Raw genomic sequence first — 12,319 nt, forward strand, 5'->3', positions numbered from 1 at the left:
AGTGGCCAAAACGGCCGGTGCATACTAGGCTGAAGACGAGACGAATGTCAGAGGCGTCGCCATGTGGAGAAGCTCCTTCCAGCTGGCAGGACCGCCCCGGACTAAGTCCATGCGGGCAGCCACAAGATCGTCTACGAGGTTGTCGAAAGACTCCTCCAGAGCCTTGAGATACTCCACAACCATCTCGATGGCTTCATCTCGCTCTCCCCGATGGCAGGCGAATGCATAGTGACTGGTGTATGGCACATGGCATGGGAGGTAGCGGTAGCGACGAGTCTTCATCATAGGAAGGATGTCCCGAAGGCGAGCTATCGCCTCACGGGCAGCCATCTGCATGGCATGCCTCTCCGTAGGCATGGCCCTTCCCACAAAACGGAAGTGGCGAGCTGCAGAACGTCCTCCCTTGAATTGCACCACAGCTTGGTGCATAGACACGTCGTCACTGAGCTTGTGCTGGTATAGCGTGAACTCCGGGCGAGCTGCTGGCCCGATCGCGAGCTTGGTGATGGAGACGAGGAGCTTGACAAACCCCTCGGGCACGTTCGTGAACACTCGATTCTCACAGCTGCTGCCAGCCATCTACAAAAGTAGGCAAAAATTCCGAGTAGTCATGTCATAAATTTATGATGACCAACAGAAGATAGCTACAATTGCAAAAAGCTGAAAAAGCACAAAAACGCTAATAACCAATTAGCGATCGCACCTAGTGGCTTCCTACAGTCAGCCTGGCTCTGGTACCAAGCTTGTCACGACCGGTTTTTCAATAAAAATAATTATTGAGAGACCAATCCCTTTTACGGACCAGTAAGGAAGAATTCCTTCTCACTGGTAGACAATATCTTGGTCACAGAAGAAAAATACCAGGAGTACTAAATATAATACAAGGTTGAGCGGAGATTGCCCAACAATTTATTACATGCACGCCGATAAAACAAGACGGCGGATAGGGTGGCATACTACTAACTCACGATAATAACGGTGGTGGAAATATCACCGCGAAGCGAGTGATATGACTCCTGAAAACTACAGCTCTTCGAGCGTCGGAGAGAGAGGCTCGAGGAGACTTATTGTGGGTGGCGGAAGCGTATAAAATACAAGTGACCAATATCCGGGATCACGCAGGACTGACTGGGACTCCCCTAGGCGTCGGACGCGCTATCAAACTCTTCATCCAAGAGATCGCCTTCGTCAACCTCTGGCCAAATCAACAAGCCAGGTGAGTACTATGAAAGTACTCACAAGACAGTTTGGACATAAGATATAACAAATGTAACCATGAAGCATATGAACAATTTATCCAGAGCGTTCAGACATAGAGATAATAAATACTGGGTGCCAAGCGAGGGTCTGAATGACGCCTCGAGCGGAAACTACAGAATAGTAATACTGGTGCCAAACGAGGGTCTGAATGACTCCTCGAGCGGAAAATGCAAGAATAATAATGCTGGTGCCAAACGAGGGTCTGAAAGACTCCTCGAGAGGAAAATGCAAGAATAGTAATAGTGGTGCCAAACGAGTGTCTGAATGACTCCTCGAGAGGAAACTGCGAGAATAATAATGCCACAGTCGGGCGTCGGGGCGACACCACATAAAGGGCTTATAACAGAAAATAAAAGACGAACATGCCACAGTCGGACGTCTGCGTGACGTCACATAAAGGGCTTATATTTAATGTAAGAAACAAAAAAAACACGCCACAGTCGGACGTCTGCGCGACGTCACATAAAGGGCTTATGACAGAAAATAAAAGACGAACATGCCACAGTCGGACGTCTGCGCGACGTCACATAAAGAGCTTATATTTAATGTAAGAAAAAAACACGCCACAGTCGGACGTCTGCGCGACGTCACATAAAGGGCTTATATTGTAGCTCAATAATGCAATAGTTTGGGAACATAAATTATCACAAGTACGAGACAAAATTAAAGTTAGTACATCCACAGGAATAATAATTTAACTGGATTTACCACTTGAGCTTGTTCACCGGGGACAAGTTTTCCACGTGGATAGATATGGATATACTGATTACACTACTTGATCATGGATACGATGATTTGGAAGGAATTGACTCTGCAGAGTTTGTACTTAACCACAGCCAACGGATTTCAGTAGTCACGGGGACTAGTTCCATCTACGGTGCTTTGGAAGAAACGCGTCTAACCAGTACACACCCAATTCAACCTTCCGGAGCCAGGGATCACCCTCGGCAACGTTCAAGAAAAACCTTGAGACGGGGAGGCTACAACCTCGCGTAGCATGGGATCAAATTTCTATACGCGCGCTCTAAGGGGGTGCCCCCCCTCTCGGTCCCAACCGGAAACACCCATGCCCCCTGACCGGATGACTGGCTTTAATCCTGGGCCAAGGTACCATCATCCCGGCCTCTCTGTTTGGTGTGTACACGGAAAGAGGTTACCAACTTACTAAACCGCATCCTGGCAAATGAAACATGTGGTAGCACGGAAGGGGGAAAGAACGATAACGTGACTCCGTCCACGTTAACGTCGGATAAAGTCGGATGACGCAAGGCCGGTATGCTACAACAGTACCACCTTGCTGCCCTTCATGCCACCACATGATTAGGCCATCTCTCATCAGAGATCATCGCAACTTTGGAACATGCGGGCAAAAGAACGATAACGTGACTCCGTCCACGTTAACGTCGGGAAAGTCGGATGACGCAAGGCTGGTATGCTACAACAGTACCACCTTGCTGCCCTTCATGTCACCACATGATTAGGCCATCTCTCGTCAGAGATCATCGCAACTTTGGAACAAGTGGGTAGTTGCCTTACAAGCAACGAGGTATTTACCGACACTCATATGCCACGCACAAACTTTCAAGCAAACATGCAAAACACTTATCATATCAAATGTTCAAACATGCTTGCCTGGTTCGGAGAAGTCGGAGTCTAGCTCGGCGAAGTTCGCGGCTCCGTCACCTCTTCCGGAACCTACGGCAATCACGAAAAACGGGCACTAACGTGAAAACCAACACGTGCACAGAAACTTTTCCAAATATTTTTCAAATAAATCCCATAAAAAACTAGACAAAATTTGAAGGTTGTCAGAAAAAAAATCACTCAAGAATCCCTTTTTATTAAAAAGTTATAAAGGTTTCTGTCCAGGGACTTATCTGTAATGAAACAGAAAAGTTCCAGGGTTTTAACTGAGAAAACAGAAAACGGTTCGATTGGAAATGCGCAAGCTCAAGAGAGAAAACGTATTTTGCCCGAAGGCGCCAACAGAAAACGGTTCGCGAGCGAATAGAACAGAGGCTGACATGCGGGGTCCACATGTCAGGTTTGAAAAGCTCGCCGGCGCCCGAAGACTGCGGTGGACGCCGGCGTCGAACCACGGCGAGTTAGGAGGCTCAGAGGGTACCAAGAGCTTCAGCGCGTTCTTCCGCGTCGGTGGGTGGTGGACTCGACCAACGGGGAGCACCACGTCGACGGCGACACTATCTCCGGCGGACGGCGGCTCGGGTGATGGTGGGGAACTCCGGTGGAGGGCTGCAAATTTCGAATTGAAGCGCGGGTCAGAGGGAGGGATGCATGGTGAAGCTACTGGCAAGAGAAGGGAGGCGGAGGTGCACACACGGGGGCGAATCGAGCTGGATCCCGTGGCGGGTTGCGGCGGCCGGAGTCGAGGAAGGAGACCTCCTCGGGGCTCTTCCAGTGGCTAGGCGTGCTCTAGGTGGAGTGCAGGGATGGTGGGTGCTCGAGTTGAAGCTCGGGGCCTCTATTTATAGGCGGATGGACGGGGTGGCCGTGAACGGAGAATCTCCGGCGAGCGATTACGGCGATGCAGTGGATTGGCAGGAGGTTTGAGTGGCCAGGCAGCATCAGTGGAGGTTACTGGTGTCATTCCACAGCTAAACGGAGTTGGTCTTGGCGTAATGGCGTCGGTCCACGGTGAGATGGCCGCACGGGCTCGACGGCGGCAGAGAGCGCGCTCCGCGCCCTGCGGTTCACGACGAGAGCGGCAGCGCGTTCGGGGGAGTGGAAGGCCACGCGGCGAGCTCCAGTGGGTTGGGCGGCACTGGGTGGCGCCGTCAGCGCCGTGCCTCCCGCTGGCGGCCGCAAAGCCGCCGCTGGCGTCGGTCACGGGGCGGCGCACCTTCTGCAGCTCGTCGCCGACGTCCGCAAGGTGCCAGGCGCTCGTGCGGTGCAGGAACAAGGGGGAGGGGACGAGGAGCAAGGCGACACAGTGGCACTGGCGAGATCGACAACCATCTCTGAAGAAAACGACAGTAAGCCACTGAACTGTTCTCTGAATTTTCTGAACCTGATTTTGACAATGCACTGCAGGTGTTCGACAGAAAGATTTGGCTATGAGATAAATTTTTCTGGGGCTGTAACTTGGTGAGGTGACCACTCAATGCACCCAGAGGCTGCCTGATTTTACTTGGAATTTTTGGAGAAGGATTTGAATGAATTTCACCACATTTGACAAATCTGGTCCAAACTTGCAGCAAGTGTAGTTTGAAAAATTTGAACTGAAGACCAGTGGATCTTCATGGATCTTGGTTGAGGGTTCAAAGGACTAGGGAGGGGAGTTGGTTTGGGGGCAAAAATCAAAACAGAAAGTAGAGTTCCTTTGTAAATCACCAATGGATAGAATAGATGACAGAAATTTATTTGAATAAGATTTAAATGGAAAATAAACATAGGGGAGGTTCAACTTGCTGGATTAGATGCCAAACATGATCCAAAGGTGAGGGGAGGGTTAGGAGGGAGTATTTGCACTAAGGCCATGGCAAGAGGGAAAAGTTGAAAGTGGCAAAGGATTATTCCAAAAGCCATAGTGCAAATTTCAAAGAGATTTTCAAAAGGCATTTTCCCCAAGTGAAAAGTATTTTGCCTTGAGTCCAAATGAAAAGCAAGAAACTCCAAGACCAAAGGTGAATCCAAATAAACTTTTGTCATAAAAAATATTTTAAAGGGAGAGTTCTTTTTAAAAAAAAAAATCACCTCCCTCAAGTCAAATAAAAATCTTTTGAAAATCCAAATAAAAACTTGGGTGTCACAAGTAGCAAAAGCAGGGTCATATTTCATTCTAGCATTCAAAGATTTTTCTTTCAGCTTAGCTAATAATTTCTCAAGATCATTCCTATCATTGCAAGCAAGAAAGTCTCTAGCAGTGTCTTCATCCATAACATAACCCTCAGGCACAACAGGAAATTCATATCTAGGGGAGAATCTTCATCATCACTTTCATCAATATTATCAGTTTCAATAATTTCATTCTCTCTAGCCCCAGCAAGTTGTTCATCAAGAAATTCACCTAGTGGCACAGTAGTATCAAGCATAGAAGTAGTTTCATCACAAGTATCATGCATAGCAGAAGTGGCATCATCAATAACATGCGACATATCAGAATTAATAGCAGAAGCAGGTTTATGTATCGCAAGCTTACTCAAAACAGATGGTGAATCAAGTGCAGAGCTAGATGGTAGTTCCTTACCCCCCCCCCTCATAGTTGAGGGAAAATTCTTAGTTCTTTCGTCTTTCAAGTTCCTCATAGTGACCAGCAGATATAAATCCCAAGTGACTCGAAGAATAGAGCTATGCTCCCCGGCAACGGCGCTAGAAAATAGTCTTGATAACCCACAAGTATAGGGGATCGCAACAGTTTTCGAGGGTAGAGTATTCAACCCAAATTTATTGATTCGACACAAGGGGAGCCAAAGAATATTCTCAAGTATTAGCAGTTGAGTTGTCATTCAACCACACCTAGATAACTTAGTATCTGCAGCAAAGTATTTAGTAGCAAAGTAGTATGGAAGTAACGGTAACGGTGGCAAAAGTAACAGTAGCAGTTTTGTAGTAATTGTAACGGTGGCAACGGTAAAGTGACTAAGCAAAGAGCAATATGTGAAAAGCTCGTAGGCATTGGATCGGTGATGGAGAATTATGCCGGATGCGATTCCTCATGCAATAGTTATAACATAGGGTGACACAGAACTAGCTCCAATTCATCAATGTAATGTAGGCATGTATTCCGAATATAGTCATACGTGCTTATGGAAAAGAACTAGCATGACATATTTTGTCCTACCCTCCCGTGGTAGCGGGGTCCTATTGGAAACTAAGGGATATTAAGGCCTCCTTTTAATAGAGTACCGAACCAAAGCATTGAGACTTAGTGAATACATGAACTCCTCAAACTACGGTCATCACCGGGAGTGGTCCCGATTATTGTCACTTCGGGGTTGCCGGATCATAACACATAGTAGGTGACTATTGACTTGCAAGATAGGATCAAGAACTCACATATATTCATGAAAACATAATAGGTTCAGATCTGAAATCATGGCACTCGGGCCCTAGTGACAAGCATTAAGCATAGCAAAGTCATAGCAACATCAATCTCAGAATATAATGGATACTAGGGATCAAACCCTAACAAAACTAACTCGATTACATGGTAAATCTCATCCAACCCATCACCGTCCAGCAAGCCTACGATGGAATTACTCATGCACGGCGGTGAGCATCATGAAATTGGTGATGGAGGAAGGTTGATGATGACGATGGCGACGGATTCCCCTCTCCGGAGCCCCGAACGGACTCCAAATCAGCCCTCCCGAGAGAGATTAGGGCTTGGCGGCGGCTCCGTATTGTAAAAGCGATGAATCCTTCTCTCTGATTTTTTTCTCCCCGAACGTGAATATATAGAGTTGGAGTTGAGGTCGGTGGAGCACCAGGGGGCCCATGAGGCAGGGGGGCACGCCCAGGGGGGTAGGCGCGCCCCCACCCTCGTGGATAGGGTGTGGGTCCCCTGGCCTTGATTCTTTCGTCAGTATTTTTTATTAATTCCAAAAATATTCTCCGTGAAGTTTCAGGTCATTCCGAGAACTTTTATTTCTGCACAAAAATAACATCATGGCAATTCTGCTGAAAACAGCGTCAGTCCGGGTTAGTTCCATTCAAATCATGCAAGTTAGAGTCCAAAACAAGGGCAAAAGTGTTTGGAAAGATAGATACGATGGAGACATATCACATGTCATCTTGCTTAAGGAGTTACTCTGTTTTATACTTAATACCCTAGATGCATGCGGGATAGCGGTCGATGGGTGGAGTAATAGTAGTAGATGCAGGCAGGAGTCGGTCTACTTGTCTCGGACGTGATGCCTATATACATGATCATTGCCATGAATCTTTCATAATTATTTGATTTTCTATCAATTGCCCAATAATAATTTGTTTACCCACCGTATGATATGTGTTGGCTCCCGGGTCTACTTTTATCTTATATTAAAATCCAAAAATACATTGCTGCAATTTATTTACTTTTATTTTATTTTGCAATTTACTTTTCTATCTATCACTATCATAATTAATTCTTGCAAATAACCGCTAAGAGGATTGACAATCCTCTTATTTGTGTTGGGTGCAAGTGTTTGCTTTTGTGTGTGTAGTGCTGCTAACGAGGTTCTGTGTGGTTCTCCTACTGAATTGATAGCTTTGGTTCTTAATTGAGAGAAATACTTATATCTACTATGTTGCATCATCCTCTCCTCTTCAGGGAAATCTCAACGCAGTTTACAAGTAGCAGGAAGAATTTCTGGCGCCGTTGCCGGGGAGACATCACCAAAACTTATCAAGTACCTTTGCATAAACTATCATCCACTTGCATTTATTTTATTTGCATTTCATTTATTTTCCTCTCATTTTCATCTCCCCCACTTCTAAACAAATTTTACAAAAACACAAAAATATTTCCGTTTGCTTGCTTTGCCATCATGTCTGTGTTCGAAAAAGTTATTGTAGAAAGTGCTAACGAGGATAGTGCTAGTGAATCTCTTGGGGAGGGAATTCATTCTTTTGATCTTAATCATGACCCTCGCACTAATTTCAAAACTAAAACCTATCATGTGGGATGTCGTAACATTATCAGGAAGAACATTATTCAGGAATCTTTTGATTGCGCGATAGTTATACCAATAATTAAGGGCTCTATTCTTGATAAAACAAGTTGCTATGTGGATGATATTGCTATGCTTGTGGTTAAGTTAGAACGAAATTTTTTGCACATCCACCCCGCGTTACAAAAGATATTTTATGAGCTTCCCAATATCCATAATCCTAGAATTAAAAATATTGCTACAATTATCCTTATGCATGAATTTGATTATATAATTAAAGAAGCTTGGGACATCTTTTCTTTCTATAAAATAGATTTTGAGCATCCTCCTATAGAGGAATTCTTCATGATAAAGATACTATCGGTAGGTTGGAATCTAAAAATTACTTTGCTTATGGTGAAATATTAGAAGAAGAGACCCATACGTTGAAATAATTAAAACTTTGTACTGCTTGTGATAAATTTGAGTGGATTACTAAAGGAATGGATGAGGGATTTAGTACAGAGTGGTTTGAGGATACGGCTAGAGACCCTATTGACGATGAGATACACGTTTTGTATGAGGATGTGCATGGTGATGATTCTGAGTTTGAAGTTATGAATGTTAAAGTCACCGATCAAAGTCCCTTCAAGTATTTAAGCTCACCTACCAGAAAAGAAGAGCATGAAAATAGAGAATTAATGAGAAAGGTTTTGGAAGATTTGATTAAAAAGGATTTGGGGATGAATGATGACAACACTTAAAACTATGCATTATGCCTAGCTAGGGGCATAAAAAATAGCGCTTATTGAGAGACAACCCAATAAATAAAATATTTTTTGTTTTACTTTCCGTTTTGTGTGTTTACACAATTATAGATTCTGTTATGATTGTATTTTATCTTTCTGCATTTGGATGTCCCAAATTGAGGTGCCTGGAATGGATTTGGTATTCCCTGATTGCAATTCGGCTCTTTGGTTGGACCGTGAATTACCGCTCGAAAACGAAACCCAAATTCAGCCTGGTATTCCCACCTACCAAAAAAAATTTCTTGAGGGAAGGCCATCATGCCTATCTTTGCTTAAAAGGGAATTACATCATCCACAAGGTTTGAGACCAGACAGCCCGGGGGCTCGTCCGTCCAAGTACTAGAAAATTTATTACAATAACTATGGTTAGCTAGCACATGCGCCGCTTTATTTGCATTACGAGGACAATGCTTAAATATGACCTTCCCAATCAAAGTCGAAACATCGACACACTCAGCGAAGACCGCAGCAGCTTCGTCCCGCCATCTTGCTTGGCCATCGCAAGAATCAATCACTATCAATGAATTGGACTCCGCCTCAACTCGCGGGAAACCTAAGGAGCTTGTTGATACGTCTCCAATGTATCTATAATTTTTGATTATTCCATGCTATTATATTGTCCATCTAGGATGTTTTATATGCATTTATATGCTATTTTATATGATTTTTGGGACTAACCTATTAACCTACAGCCCAGTGCCAGTTTCTGTTTTTTCCTTGTTTTTGAGTATCGCAGAAAAGGAAAACCAAACGGAGTCCAATTGACCTGAAAATTGACGGAGATTATTTTTGGGCCAGAAGAAGCCCACGGAGTATCGGAGATGGGCCAGAAGAGTCCCGAGGCACCCACGAGGGTGGGGGGCGCGCCCCCTACCTCGTGGCCGCCTCGGAGACCCCCCCCCCCGACTTGTTCCCGACGCCAAAACCTCTTATGTATACCCAAACTTCCAGAACATAACCTAGATCGGGAGTTCCGCCGCCGCAAGCCTCTGTAGCCACCGAAAACCAATCTAGACCCGTTCCGGCACCCTACCGGAGGGGGGAATCCCTCTCCGGTGGCCATCTTCATCATCCCGGCACTCTCCATGACGAGGAAGTAGTAGTTCACCCTCGGGGCTGAGGGTATGTACCAGTAGCTATGTGTTTGATATATCTCTCTCGCGTGTTCTTGATTTGGCACGATCTTGATGTCTCACGAGCTTTGCTATTATAGTTGGACCTTATGATGTTTCTCCCCCTCTACTCTCTTGTAATGGGTTGAGTTTTCCCTTCGAAGTTATCTTATCAGATTGAGTCTTTAAGGATTTGAGAACACTTGATGTATGTCTTGCCGTGCTGATCTGTGGTGACAATGGGATATCACGTGATCCACTTGATGTATGTTTTGGTGATCAACTTGCGAGTTCCGTGACCTTGTGAACTTATGCATAGGGGTTGGCACACGTTTTCGTCTTGACTCTCTGGTAAAAACTTTGGGGCACTCTTTGAAGTTCTTTGTGTTGGTTGAATAGATGAATCTGAGATTGTGTGATGCATATCGTATAATCATACCCACAGATACTTGAGGTGACATTGGAGTATCTAGGTGACACTAGGGTTTTGGTTGATTTGTGTCTTAAGGTGTTATTCTAGTACGAACTCTATGATAGATCGAACGGAAAGAATAGCTTCGTGTTATTTTACTACGGACTCTTGAATAGATCGATCAAAAAGGATAACTTTGAGGTGGTTTCGTACCCTACAATAATCTCTTCGTTTGTTCTCCGCTATTAGTGACTTTGGAGTGACTCTTTGTTGCATGTTGACGGATAGTTATATGATCCAATTATGTTATTATTGTTGAGAGAACTTGCACTAGTGAAAGTATGAACCCTAGGCCTTGTTTCCTAGCATTGCAATACCGTTTACGCTCACTTTTATCATTGATTACCTTGCTTTTTATATTTTCAGATTACAAAAACCTATATCTACCATCCATATTGCACTTGTATCACCATCTCTTCGCCGAACTAGTGCACCTATACAATTTACCATTGTGTTGGGTGTGTTGGGGAGACAAGAGACTCTTTGTTATTTGGTTGCAGGGTTGTTTGAGAGAGACCATCTTCAACCTACGCCTCCCATGGATTGATAAACCTTAGGTCATCCACTTGAGGGAAATTTGCTACTGTCCTACAAACCTCTGCACTTGGAGGCCCAACAACGTCTACAAGAAGAAGGTTGCGTAGTAGAAATCAAGCAGCTTCTGGCGCCGTTGCCGGGGAGGTGAGTGCTTGAAGGTATATCTTTAGATCTTGCAATCGAATCTTTTAGTTTCTTGTTTTATCACTAGTTTAGTCTATAAAAAGAAAACTACAAAAAAATGGAATTGAGGGTGCCTCATATGCTTCATCTTTTTAATATCTTTCGTGAAAATAAGGATTCCGGTAATTGTGCCAAAATGTTAGAAGAAGAATGCATTAAAATGTTTGGCAATAAATCTTTGAATGATGGGCATGATTGCAATGTTGTTAGTATGAACTCTTTGAGTATCCATAGTACTAATGATGATTGCACTAGTCATGATGAAAATGTCTCTTATAAGCATGTCAACTTTTGTGGAGTGCATAGAGTTTGCAAGTACACACCAAATAGGGAAGATAGATTTTGCAAGAGGCATAAGTATTTAGAAACTAAATGGTTGCAAGAAAGGCTAGATGTTTGTGCTGAAAATTTAAATTTTCTTAATCATCCTTGTGAACTTTGCAATGAACGTGGTCATTTAAATATCCAATGCAAATTGTTTCATGATCGTATCGTGTCCAAAAATTGTGATGACTTGATTTCCATTGCACACCATAATGAATTTAGTTTGCTTTTGGGTTAAGAAGAAATGAAACCTATAACTAAGGATATGCCAGAATTTGTCCTTGATAAAGTTCTTGATTTTGATCTAGAAGAAATTTTTATGTATTGTGCGGTGAATTGCATTGAAAATCCTTATATTGCCAATTACATAAATAAAATAAAATAAATAGAAGATGAAGAGAATACTAATGAAAGGGAAGAGATTTCCCAATATCCTCCTATTATTTCTTATGATGAATCAGGTAACGAGGAGGAGCTTTCTATTCAACCAATGTCGTTAATAAGGAGCTCAAAAAAGAGGGTTAAACCCACACATGATGTGAAGAAGAAAAAGAAAAGACGGAGAAGCAAAGGTAGAAAGGTATCCCTCCCAAATGATGTTGCTCCTATTACTCATTGTGATGATGATAATTGCTATACTATTGGTGCTATCCATACTATTAATGATGAGAGTGATTATGCTTATGATATGAAAAGGTCCAAGCTTGGGGATGCTATGTTTGATGAGAATGATATGTTTGAGAATATATTTGCTGCAATTAATGTTTGTCCCAAGCTTGGGGATGCTATGTTTAATGAAGATGATATGTTTAGCCTCCCAAGTTTTGATGAGCAAATTTATTATGATGATAGCATGCCTCCTATTTATGATGATTATTGTGATGACACTTATGCTATAAAAAGTAGTGATGATTATATTTATAAAACTTGTCATGATTATGATTACCCTTTTTCTGAACATTACTCTTTTAATGTGGAAACAATTTATAGTATTCGAGTCTCTTATGATACTCCCACTATTCCGAATGAGAA

This window comes from Aegilops tauschii, chromosome 1, assembly GCF_002575655.3.
Source record: "Aegilops tauschii subsp. strangulata cultivar AL8/78 chromosome 1, Aet v6.0, whole genome shotgun sequence".
Classification (NCBI taxonomy): Eukaryota; Viridiplantae; Streptophyta; class Magnoliopsida; order Poales; family Poaceae; genus Aegilops; species Aegilops tauschii.